The sequence below is a fragment of the Loxodonta africana genome, chromosome 22 (assembly GCF_030014295.1).
Source record: "Loxodonta africana isolate mLoxAfr1 chromosome 22, mLoxAfr1.hap2, whole genome shotgun sequence".
Taxonomy (NCBI): domain Eukaryota; kingdom Metazoa; phylum Chordata; class Mammalia; order Proboscidea; family Elephantidae; genus Loxodonta; species Loxodonta africana.
In genome coordinates this window covers 4,707,337-4,717,409 of record NC_087363.1, presented here as the reverse complement: position 1 = coordinate 4,717,409, position 10,073 = coordinate 4,707,337, and the positions used below count along the sequence as shown (strand labels likewise).

The following is a 10,073-nucleotide window of genomic DNA, read 5'->3' as shown; positions in this document are numbered from 1 at the left end:
TTTTAGAACCAAATTGAGAAATGGACACAACGCAGACTTTTGGTGGACATTAGAGTAGAGAAATGTAAAAAAACATGCACTGATCATGCTTGGCCTGACCTTTCACTACAATTGCCCAGGGGTCTGTGTCCATGAGCAGAACACATTGTCTTCCGTCTCCACTACTTTCTCAATACTGTACATTTGTGGGGCAATGCTTCCACGCTGACTGGAGAAATACTACCACCCCAAAAGGCAAAAAAAAAAAAACAATTTTTTGAGCAGTATTTTATGAGAAGGGAAAAATAATGTCTAAAATCCTTTTGGTTTCACATGGAAATTGTGGAAAGAGAAAAGACCTCTCTACCTAACACAATAGCTTCTTAATTGATCTCTCAAACTCCATTTTTACTTCCCTTAATGTCCACCCCAATGAATTTGCAATATTGACCAGGCAGTGAGAGAAAGAAGGAATTGAGATTATTGAAAATGGACATATTTTTTCATTTCTTGAGGACAAGGCCCAAAAGCATTTTTTTCAAATGTTTGATAGATTAGTTTAATTAATTCCATTGAAATTTGGAATTTCCCTGATCAGCCCTGTTTATTTATGCGGCTAACAATTAATTTGTAGATAATAAGTAAAGTGGATGTTACCTGTGAAGTTTATGGTGCTGTTTGGAAACCCTGGTGGCATAGTGGCTAAGAGTTACAGCTGCTAACAAAATGGCTGGCAGTTTGAATCCACCAGGCACTCCTTGGAAACCATATGGGGCAGTTCTACTCTGTCCCATAGGGTCACTACGAGTAGGAATTGACTTGATGGCCATGGGTTTGGTTTTTGTGTGTGTATGTCTACTCCACTCTACCTACCAATAGTAAAAAAAAAACCTGACAGCTTGCACTGTCCATTTGAGGAGTTTATAGAAGGTTACTATGGCAAACATGCATAAAGTTCAATAGTGATTTAAATTGCATGAAGGTTATTAATTAGAAACTTTTAGTTTTACAGATTGAGTACTTAAGTGATGCAATTGACAGCAATAGATTATCTCTGGAAAATGTATTCAGGAAATGGAAACCAAATTGCACATCGAGCATTTATTGTTGTTTCTGTACAAATTTCTCTTGAGACAAATATAATTAAGCTGTGCAGTAGATGCAATCCCTATGGTCTCTAGTAAAGACAGAAATACAGCCTACTCCTTTACCATACTACAACTTAGAATTCTGGAAAGTCTAGGAACCCAATAAGAAGTAAGTTTAGGGTGCTTGTGACTCTAGGTATAGTCCTTATTCATACTATTCTGTAGAATTACATTGATGTTCTGGAAAGGAAATTCTTTGACTTCTTTGGATTTTAGCTTCCTAGTTACTGACTTACTGTGTTAAAATCAAGATAAGCAAAAATATGTATGTAAATATATAGGAAAATATCTAGAAATACATTCTCTTCCAAACTGTGACGAGTAGTTTTAAGGAAGGTTGTGGAATTTGCAAAATCATAATAATTACTTTTTACTCTATATACTTAGGTGGCATGTGACCTCCTTTAGAATATATTACTTATGTAATAATATGTGCATATAATTATAGTAGTGATATGAAAACAAGAAAATCTGAATCTGTAACTAAAAGTGGTTATTTTTTTAAATGTCTGTAACAAAAGAATAAGATACACAACTCAGAATAAGGAAGGAATATTGCATCCATTTTAATTGAAACTTACTTAAAAAGGTTTAATAAATGGAATCCAGGTATCTTGGTTCTCAGCTCAGATCACTGATCCTAGGAGAGCTTCTTTGGCTGAGGTTTGACGGAGACCTGTGTTAGGTGATCGGAATCTTTTAAGTATTATGTATTCTCTTTCTCGTTTCCACAGATGCCTGGCTCTGAGCCCGTGGTGGGTGGAAACCGGTCCCTTTGCACCAAATTCACATTTGTGGCTTTTTCCTCTCTAGGAGAGTTACAGCCTTTGCTCTTCGTGGTGTCCTTAGTTATCTACTTGTTTACAGTGGGAGGAAATCTCATCATCATTTGCCTGATCTGGATCACTCCTTTCCTGTAAACTCCCATGTATTTCTTCCTGGTGAATCTCTCCTTTCTGGAGAAGTGCTGTATCAGCAGTGTGGTGCCTCTGATGGTGGTGCACCTGCTAGTAGACACACAGACTATTAACACAGGAGGCTGTGCAGCTCAGATGTTCATATTCACCATCTTGGGGCTGACAGAGTGCTGCCTGCTAGCAGCCGTGGCTTATGACCGATTTGTGGCTATTTGTTACCCGCTGCATTATATTCTCTTGATGGGCCCTCATGTGTATTTGAAACTGGCTGCAGCATCTTGGACCACTGGAGTGGTGGTGGAGTCAGTCCAGACCACTTAAATCTTCACTCTGTCCTTCTGTGGAACAGGACAGATTCAACACTTTTTTTGTGACATCATGCCTGTGGTGAAATTGGCTTGTGTTGACAGTTCCCACAATGAGATTGTGTTGTTTGCTGTCTCCGTGCTCTTCATCATGAGCCCCTGTCTCCTCATTCTGTGCTCCTATGTGCATATTCTTATAGCCATCTTGAGAATCCCCTCAGCAGCTGGCAGACGCAAAGCGTTCTCCACTTGTTCTTCTCATATCCTGGTTGTTTCTCTGTTCTATGGAACTGCCTTATTCACTTATCTCCATCCCAAGACCGCCCACACTCCAGAAACAGACAAAGCAACTGCTCTCATGTACACAGTGGTCACTCCTGCTCTGAATCCTGTCATCTACACCTTGAGGAACAAGGAAGTGAAGGAAGCCTTTCAAAGGGTAACACAAAGGAACCCTCTTTGACAAATGGCCTAAACCTAGACAGCTAGGCCATAGCAGATAAAACTTACGCTACTGTATGGAGAAGTTACCCGAGACTTCACGATCAATGTCTCTCTCTGTCTCTGTCTCTCTTTCTATGTATAGATACTACTTTAATGATTATATATACATACGTGCACACAATCATTAACACCTGTGTAGCCTAGGAACCAGAAAACAATTGGATTTGTTCTATATTTTTCAATGTATTTAAACAAGAGGAAAGTATGCAGTAGGATCATGAAATTATTTAATCATTCATTCATTCAAAAATATTTACTGGGCATCTCCTGAGTGTCAGATACTATTCATTTTTTTCTTCCACAACAGTAATAGGATTAAGGTGAGTATTTTTCATGCCATTTTACTGAGGGAAACAAAGTGTTCTTCTCGTGGAAAAAATTTTTTAAATAATAGGAAGAAGTAATTGATACTTTTTTTTTAATATCAAATATTAAGCTGTTGGAAAAATGAAATAAATGTAAAAAGCAAAAACAAATACAAGCTGTTAGAATTTAAGTTCTTAAGTGGAATGCACTCCCTTAACTTACCATCTTAAATAATCAGTCATTAATAAATACGGATGAGAACACTATGAAACAACCCTAAATATATAATTTATAAATACCATAAGGAACCCTGGATCTTTATCCAGAACTAGATCCTTTTTTGTTGTTGTTGTTATTGTTTTCAAATGAATGAAGTTTTTAAAGGAACTTCTTTGTGACATTAGCTCTTGTTACTACTATTGTGAGCCCTGTTTAAATGTGTTGGTTTGGATTGTAATTTCCCTCAAGAACTGTTTATAATATTGTAACTAATTAACCATAATATTTTTGACCCCTTGAATAAAAACGAACAAGGCTTCCACAAGAGAATAAAGTAAATAACTTTTTAACAAATATTAAGTTTCTATGGAAACTGGAGAAGTGAGGTACAAAATAATTAAACGTTCAGTGACATTTTGTAATGTCCACCTTTGATTTTATTTTAATGCTGTTACCCTAGAATCAAACCCTAATACAGTGTGAGTAATGTATTTCAGAGGGCCTCTAAAGTGAGACAATGAAGGAGGGAAAGGAAGGCAGCCAAAAAATGTTCCATTACTGTGCCAGGTAATATTGAAGGCTATGAGAATTTAAACCTGTGTGGAAACAGTGTAAAACACAGCCCTCAGATTCGCCTTCCTCTGGGTCTAGGTTGTTGTTGTTAGCTGCCTTCGAGTTACCCTGGACTCATGCAGACCCCATGCACAACAGAATGGCTTGCTGCCCAGTCCTGCACCATCTTCATTGTGCCCCATAGGGTTTTCATTGATTATTTTTGGAAGTAGATCACCAGGCCTTTCTTTCTAGTCAATCTTACTCTGGAAGCTCTGTTGGAACTTGTTCAACATGATAGCGACATGTATCATGGTGGTGGCTGCCCGTGAAGTGCATCCGCTAGGAATCAAACCCAGAATTCCCTCATGGGAGACCAGAATTCTACCACTGAACCACCACCACCGCCCCCTGGATATATGTAGTTGGGGAATATACATGCTCATTTGCATACACCCAGGGCTGCTGCTGGGGGATAGTAACCCTGATGCTACTGCTCTCCTGCTGACTGGAATAGACTTCTCTAAATGCCCTCAGCACAGAGATGTGGATATTTGGCACCTGGAAAGCGTCTGCAAAAAAAAAAAAAAAAAAGTTGCTCTCCGTTGATTCTGACTCATGGTGAAAGTTTGGTGGTTAGAACCCACCCAAAGGGATCTTGGAAGAAAGACCTGGCAATCTGCTTCCAAAAGGTCACAGCCCTGAAAATTCTGTGGAATGTGGTTCTACTCTGCACATATGGGCTTGCCATAAAGAAAGCATCTCCAGTACTTTGGAATGGTGAGTTTCAAGGGATATGGAAGGAGACACTGTGAGCAAAAGCTACACTTTTACTCTATGGAAGGAGTCTTGTATTTGGAATACAAGGAGTGAATTGTGTGTATGTAAAATAAAGAATTGGTATAAATAGAAAATAAGGATTGATATCTTAATAATTATTTTTCCCTCTCTCATTTTCTAACTCCATTTGTGGAACGGTAGGTTCATTTCCAAAGGCAAGAGATAGAACTGTACGTGGTGAAAGCAATTAATTGCTGACCAAAAAGTCAGCGGTTGGATAACACCAGCGGCTCTGTGGGAGAAAGATATGGCAGCCTACTTCTGTAGAGATTTACAGCCGTGGATACCTCATGGGGTCACTGTGAGTTGGAATCAAATCTATGGCAGTGGAATTATAGAGCTCTTTCACAGGAGAAAATCTTGCTGTATAAATTCCTTTTCATTATATCACAACTTTTCTTTGCCCCACTAGATTATTTTTTTAGGCATCTAAAATTGTTACTTCCTTAGAATAGCCTTTGCAAATACGAATTAAACATTTTAAAATTAATCAGTAGGGAGAAGAAATACAGGTAAAAGTTCCAAGAGTACAGGCATATGAAATGTGTTTAAGAATGATTATTTTTCAATATACCCAATGAAAGATTTATCATGACCCATCATTACTTAAATTAAATATAATTAATCAACTTCACTATTACTTTCTCTGCTTGCTTCCATTTAGTTCTATGAGTGAAAAATTAAATCGGCAACCAGCTAAGTATGCATTAGTTCATCAGAACATCCACCGTTTTAAATATTTCTACGTGTCACACCAGGTGATATGACACCACTTGATTTGCTTGTAGGACAAATACATTAGCTGTCTTAAAGATAAACAAAGAGAAACACGGCAACTTTTTTAGGCACACTGAGCAGTACTTTCAAGCCTCTTTTTATTTGTTTAGTTCTTACTTCTGCTATTATTTGGCTATGCAGATCCACTGGCTAGAATGACTTGGGTAACTCCTTCGTGTGTATTCCAGTACAAAGCAGCCTCTGTATATTCAATCTACATGATACTTTATAATTTTCTCTATGGAATTCTCTCCCAATGAACTTCATCTCTTAATATTTTTAATATGATCAAATAGCAGAAGAGATAATTCTTTTCTTTTTGGTAATGCTTATAGATTTTGGAAACCCTGGTGGCGTAATGGTTAAGTGCTACAGCTGCTAACCAAAAGGTTGGCAGTTGAAATCTGCCAGGCGCTCCTTGGAAACTCTATGGGGCAGTTCTACTCTGTCCTATAGGGTCACTATGAGTCGGAATTGACTTGATGGCAGTGGGTTTGTTTTTTTTTTTTTTTGGTTTTTTTAAATAGGTTTTAGTGACAAGATGGGGTGAAAGGAGTTAATCGCTGAGTACATAACCTAACACTGAGTAGTCACACAACAGTTAGTTATTATTATAACTTTAAGGAGAACTGGGGGCACAATGGTTAAGTATTCGCCTGCCAACCAAAAGGTCAGCAGTTGGAACACACCAGTCGCTTCATGGGAAAAAAGACCTGGTGATCTGTTCCTGTAAAGATTTCAGCCTACGGGCCACTTCCGCTGTGTAAGGTTACTATGAGTTGGAACCAACTTGATGGCAGGCAACAACAACAACATTATTAACTTGGTTAAAGCTGATATGTTTTGATAAAAGTCGGTGTATTTTAAATTATTCTGATACATTTTTATGAACTCAAGAATTGTGGTTTTTGTAACAGAGATTTTTGTATTTTTAGAAATTCTGATTACACTTCCAGCCAAGCCATAGTGTTCTGTGTGCCCTGATTTCTTACACTCAAGTGAGAACAATTAATTAAAACATAGTTGAACAATAAGTTTGATCCTGTGGGACATAAATATGAAATATAATACGTAGTTTTGCTCTTAAGTTCCAGTGGGAAGATTTTTAGGTATTACTGTTTTAATGATTATATAATCATAATATTCTCTAGTGGAAAATCTCCAATATTCTCAGTAGTGTCCAAGACAGGCAAACGATAAATACTCCAAGAAGACACACAGTAAAGCAGCTGAATCTGCTAACTAGGAAACCACTTCAGACTCTAGAATGTGATCAGAACCAGGTCCAACTCATGGAGATTCCATGTATGTCAGAGTAGAACTGTGTGCTCCATGGAGTCTTCAGTGCCTGATCTTTCTGAAATAGATCACCAGTCCTTTCTTCTGAGGCACCATGGTGGACTTGAACCTCCAACCTTTCGATTAGCAGCTGGACACGTTAGCCATTTGCACCACCCAGAAATTCCTGTTGTCTGATGTTCATATCATTCATTGGTCCTTCTAGTTACCTTACATTCACCATTTATTTTATGGAAAAAAAAATATGCATATACATACATACGTATTTACTAGATTGATGATGAAAATACGGCATTTATATGAATTTCTTCCTATTTATCTAAGTTTTCAACAGTAGCAGACTTTTTTTTTTTAATTTTCCTGTCTTTCTTTGTATTAAATACACAAAGTATTGCTTTGTTCAAGTGATCATTTTAGTTAAATTATCACCTAGCTCCTAAACTTGAGGGTGGGGAGGATCAGGACATATAGTGTTTATCAGTAGAATTACAACTGGAGTTGGACACATGAGGAGATTTTATACCGAGAGACTAAACATTACTGGAAGTAGAAGCGGAACATATATATCCATTTCCTGTTTGCTAAACAACATGACTTGTGCTCTCTCCTGCTGGAAAGAAGTGAATGTTTTCAATTTGCCCAGCCTACTTTCTTTCCACTGTGATAGCCTAAGGTGAGGGCAACTTTAGAACAGTGGAATGGCTGAAGGCTTCATTGCCACACTTGCATAGTAGTAGAGCCTCATTACCTCCAAAGCTGTCTCTTAGTTGTCTCTGAGACACAATGAATACCACACACACACCAGTCCAACGGCCACTAGCAATCACAGAGTGTCTGATCTCTTATATTGTTTTGCTCTCACTTTTAAACACTCACTGCCTGCAAGACACTTGTAGGAAGCTTTGTTGCTATATGGACTGATTGAACTCTATTAAGAAACCCACGTTTGAGCCAGAAGTAATGTTACTGAATGCTCTCAACTTCCAGTTGCCTGGGACTTCGAAATGGTGCTACGTTCAGAGAAAAAGAAACAAAAATAAAACTCTTGGCCAAAACTGTGTCACATTTTATTGCTTGGGCTCTACAGTAGTTCGTCCCCAATGAAAGTTTAAAAAATAGTTTTCACACATATCACAAATGGAAAACCAATGTTGGCTGTATGTTTTGAATAGTAAGAAGGGGGGTTCCAGAAATAACCTCACAAAAGTGTTCTATTCAGAATGTATGGGAGGAAAAAGTGTGTTGATCTGGAGTATAAATAATAAAACATTTTGGACATCAAAGATAGAGTTTATTAATACATGCCTGCTTCTTGAGAATTCATCCGAATCAAAAGACTTCTTGGCATAAGCACTCCCACAGCCCAAACTGATTTTAAGTACCAGAAATCTCTAGTAGTCAATACTTCTACAAACCTCCAAAAGAATTAAAAACAAAAAAAAAAAACTGGTGTCAAAGTTTTTATTTCATTCATTTTGAGATGTTTAAGTGTTTTAAAATCATGTAGTAAAGTTATAGTCACTGAAACTATTGCTTAAATACATGACGAGTGGGGAGTGGGGATTTGAACTTGTTTAGCACTTTCATTTGAGGAAAAAGCTGAAGGGAAGAGGTACTTTAAATGCTAGAGAAGACTTCAAATGAGTCACAAGTAATTGGACTTCCTGAGAAGATGGAAGGTTATCCCAGCCATCTACATGTCCCTACCAAGCTGTGTTGGAGGAACAGACTGAAGAGAGTGTGAGGCAGATAGAAGTATTGTACTTGTAAAATTGTCATGTCCATGAAAAGATTTTCCCTCTGCTTCTCACGAGACATGGGAAGGGTGCTCCGACGAGTATAATAAATTACATTTGGGATGCCTCAAAGAAAGTTATTTATAAAAATCAACATGTCCATGAAAATGTGAAACTGGACCACAGTTCTCCAACTGGATGCTTGCAGCGATGCAGAAATTGCAGCCAACTAAGGTACTCCCATCTGAGTGAAGTTTAAAAAGGCAAAAAATTCAAAAGTGCTTGTCTTTGCCCACAGATCTTGCAATTTCCTAATCCCTTTCTATACAGCCAAATATTTGACCTTTGTGAGAGTACAGAGTAGATTTTGACCCCAGGTTATCTATCTTTACAAACAAAATAGGCAAAAATAGTTAGATAAAGATTCACTTAGCACCAACTATATGCAGTCCCTGGGTAATGCAAAAGGTTAAGCCCTGGACTACTAGTCAAAAGGTTAGTGGTTCCAGCCCACCCAGAGGCACCTCAGAAGACAGGCCTGGCAATCTGCTTCTGAAAGGTCACAGCCTTGAGAACGCTATGGGGCAGTCCTACATGGGGTCGTCATGGGTTGAAATTGATTTCATGGCAATCAACAAGTATGCTAGTTATTGTCCTGAGTGTTTTACAAAGTCTGTATTCCTAACATCTTGCAACAATACTACAAAGGAGGTATTATTATCTCCATTATACAGATGAAAGAACGAAGGCTCAGAGTAGTTAAAAAATTGCCATTGGGACACCATTTGTAAATGATAGATCCATACTCTTAAATAATATTCTATGATACATCTTTTTCCTTCAAATTATACTCTTTTCTCCACTGTCATTCAGGGGCAACACTTAGAAATGGCTGGATGATGCAGCAGTTCACTGCCTGCTTGTTCCAGATACAGAGTAAAATCATTGGTAAAACATGCTCAATGTTTTTTTTTTTTAATCATTTAGCAATTGTTCATAAGAAACTTCCAATATTGCCTTAGATAGTTGTAGCAATGAGGCCTTCAGGCAAACCAGGAAGGTGAGTAAATTCTTCAGTCAACTAACTAAACATTCAGAGCCTGACTACTCCTGGTCTCTAGTATTAGTTTTCTGTTGACAATAGAAACAAAGGAATCAGGAAGTTTGAAACCTGAGAATAAACTGGCTAAGGTGAAGGTACTCAGTAACAAAAAGAACTAGTCAACACTGAGCCATTTCAGGAGGTAGCATGTGATCAAGAATCAATGGTGCTGAAGGACAAGGCCCAAGCTGCACTGAAGGCATTGGCAAAAAGCAAGGCTCCAGGGATTGATGGAGTACCAATTCAGGTGTTTCAACAAACGGATGCAACGCCGGAAGTGCTTATTTGTCTATGCTAAGAAATTTGGAAGACAGCTACCTGGCCAACTGACTGAAAGCAATCCATATGTGTGCCCTTTCTGAAGAAAAGTGAGCTGATAGAATGTAAAA

The 10,073-nt window shown here is 38.0% G+C and overlaps 1 pseudogene; it reads left to right on the top strand.

Annotated features, from left to right (window-relative positions):
* Positions 1 to 1,472: 1,472 nt before the first annotated feature.
* On the top strand, positions 1,473 to 2,812 carry LOC100658927 (olfactory receptor 10C1-like; annotated as a pseudogene).
* Positions 2,813 to 10,073: the final 7,261 nt, after the last annotated feature.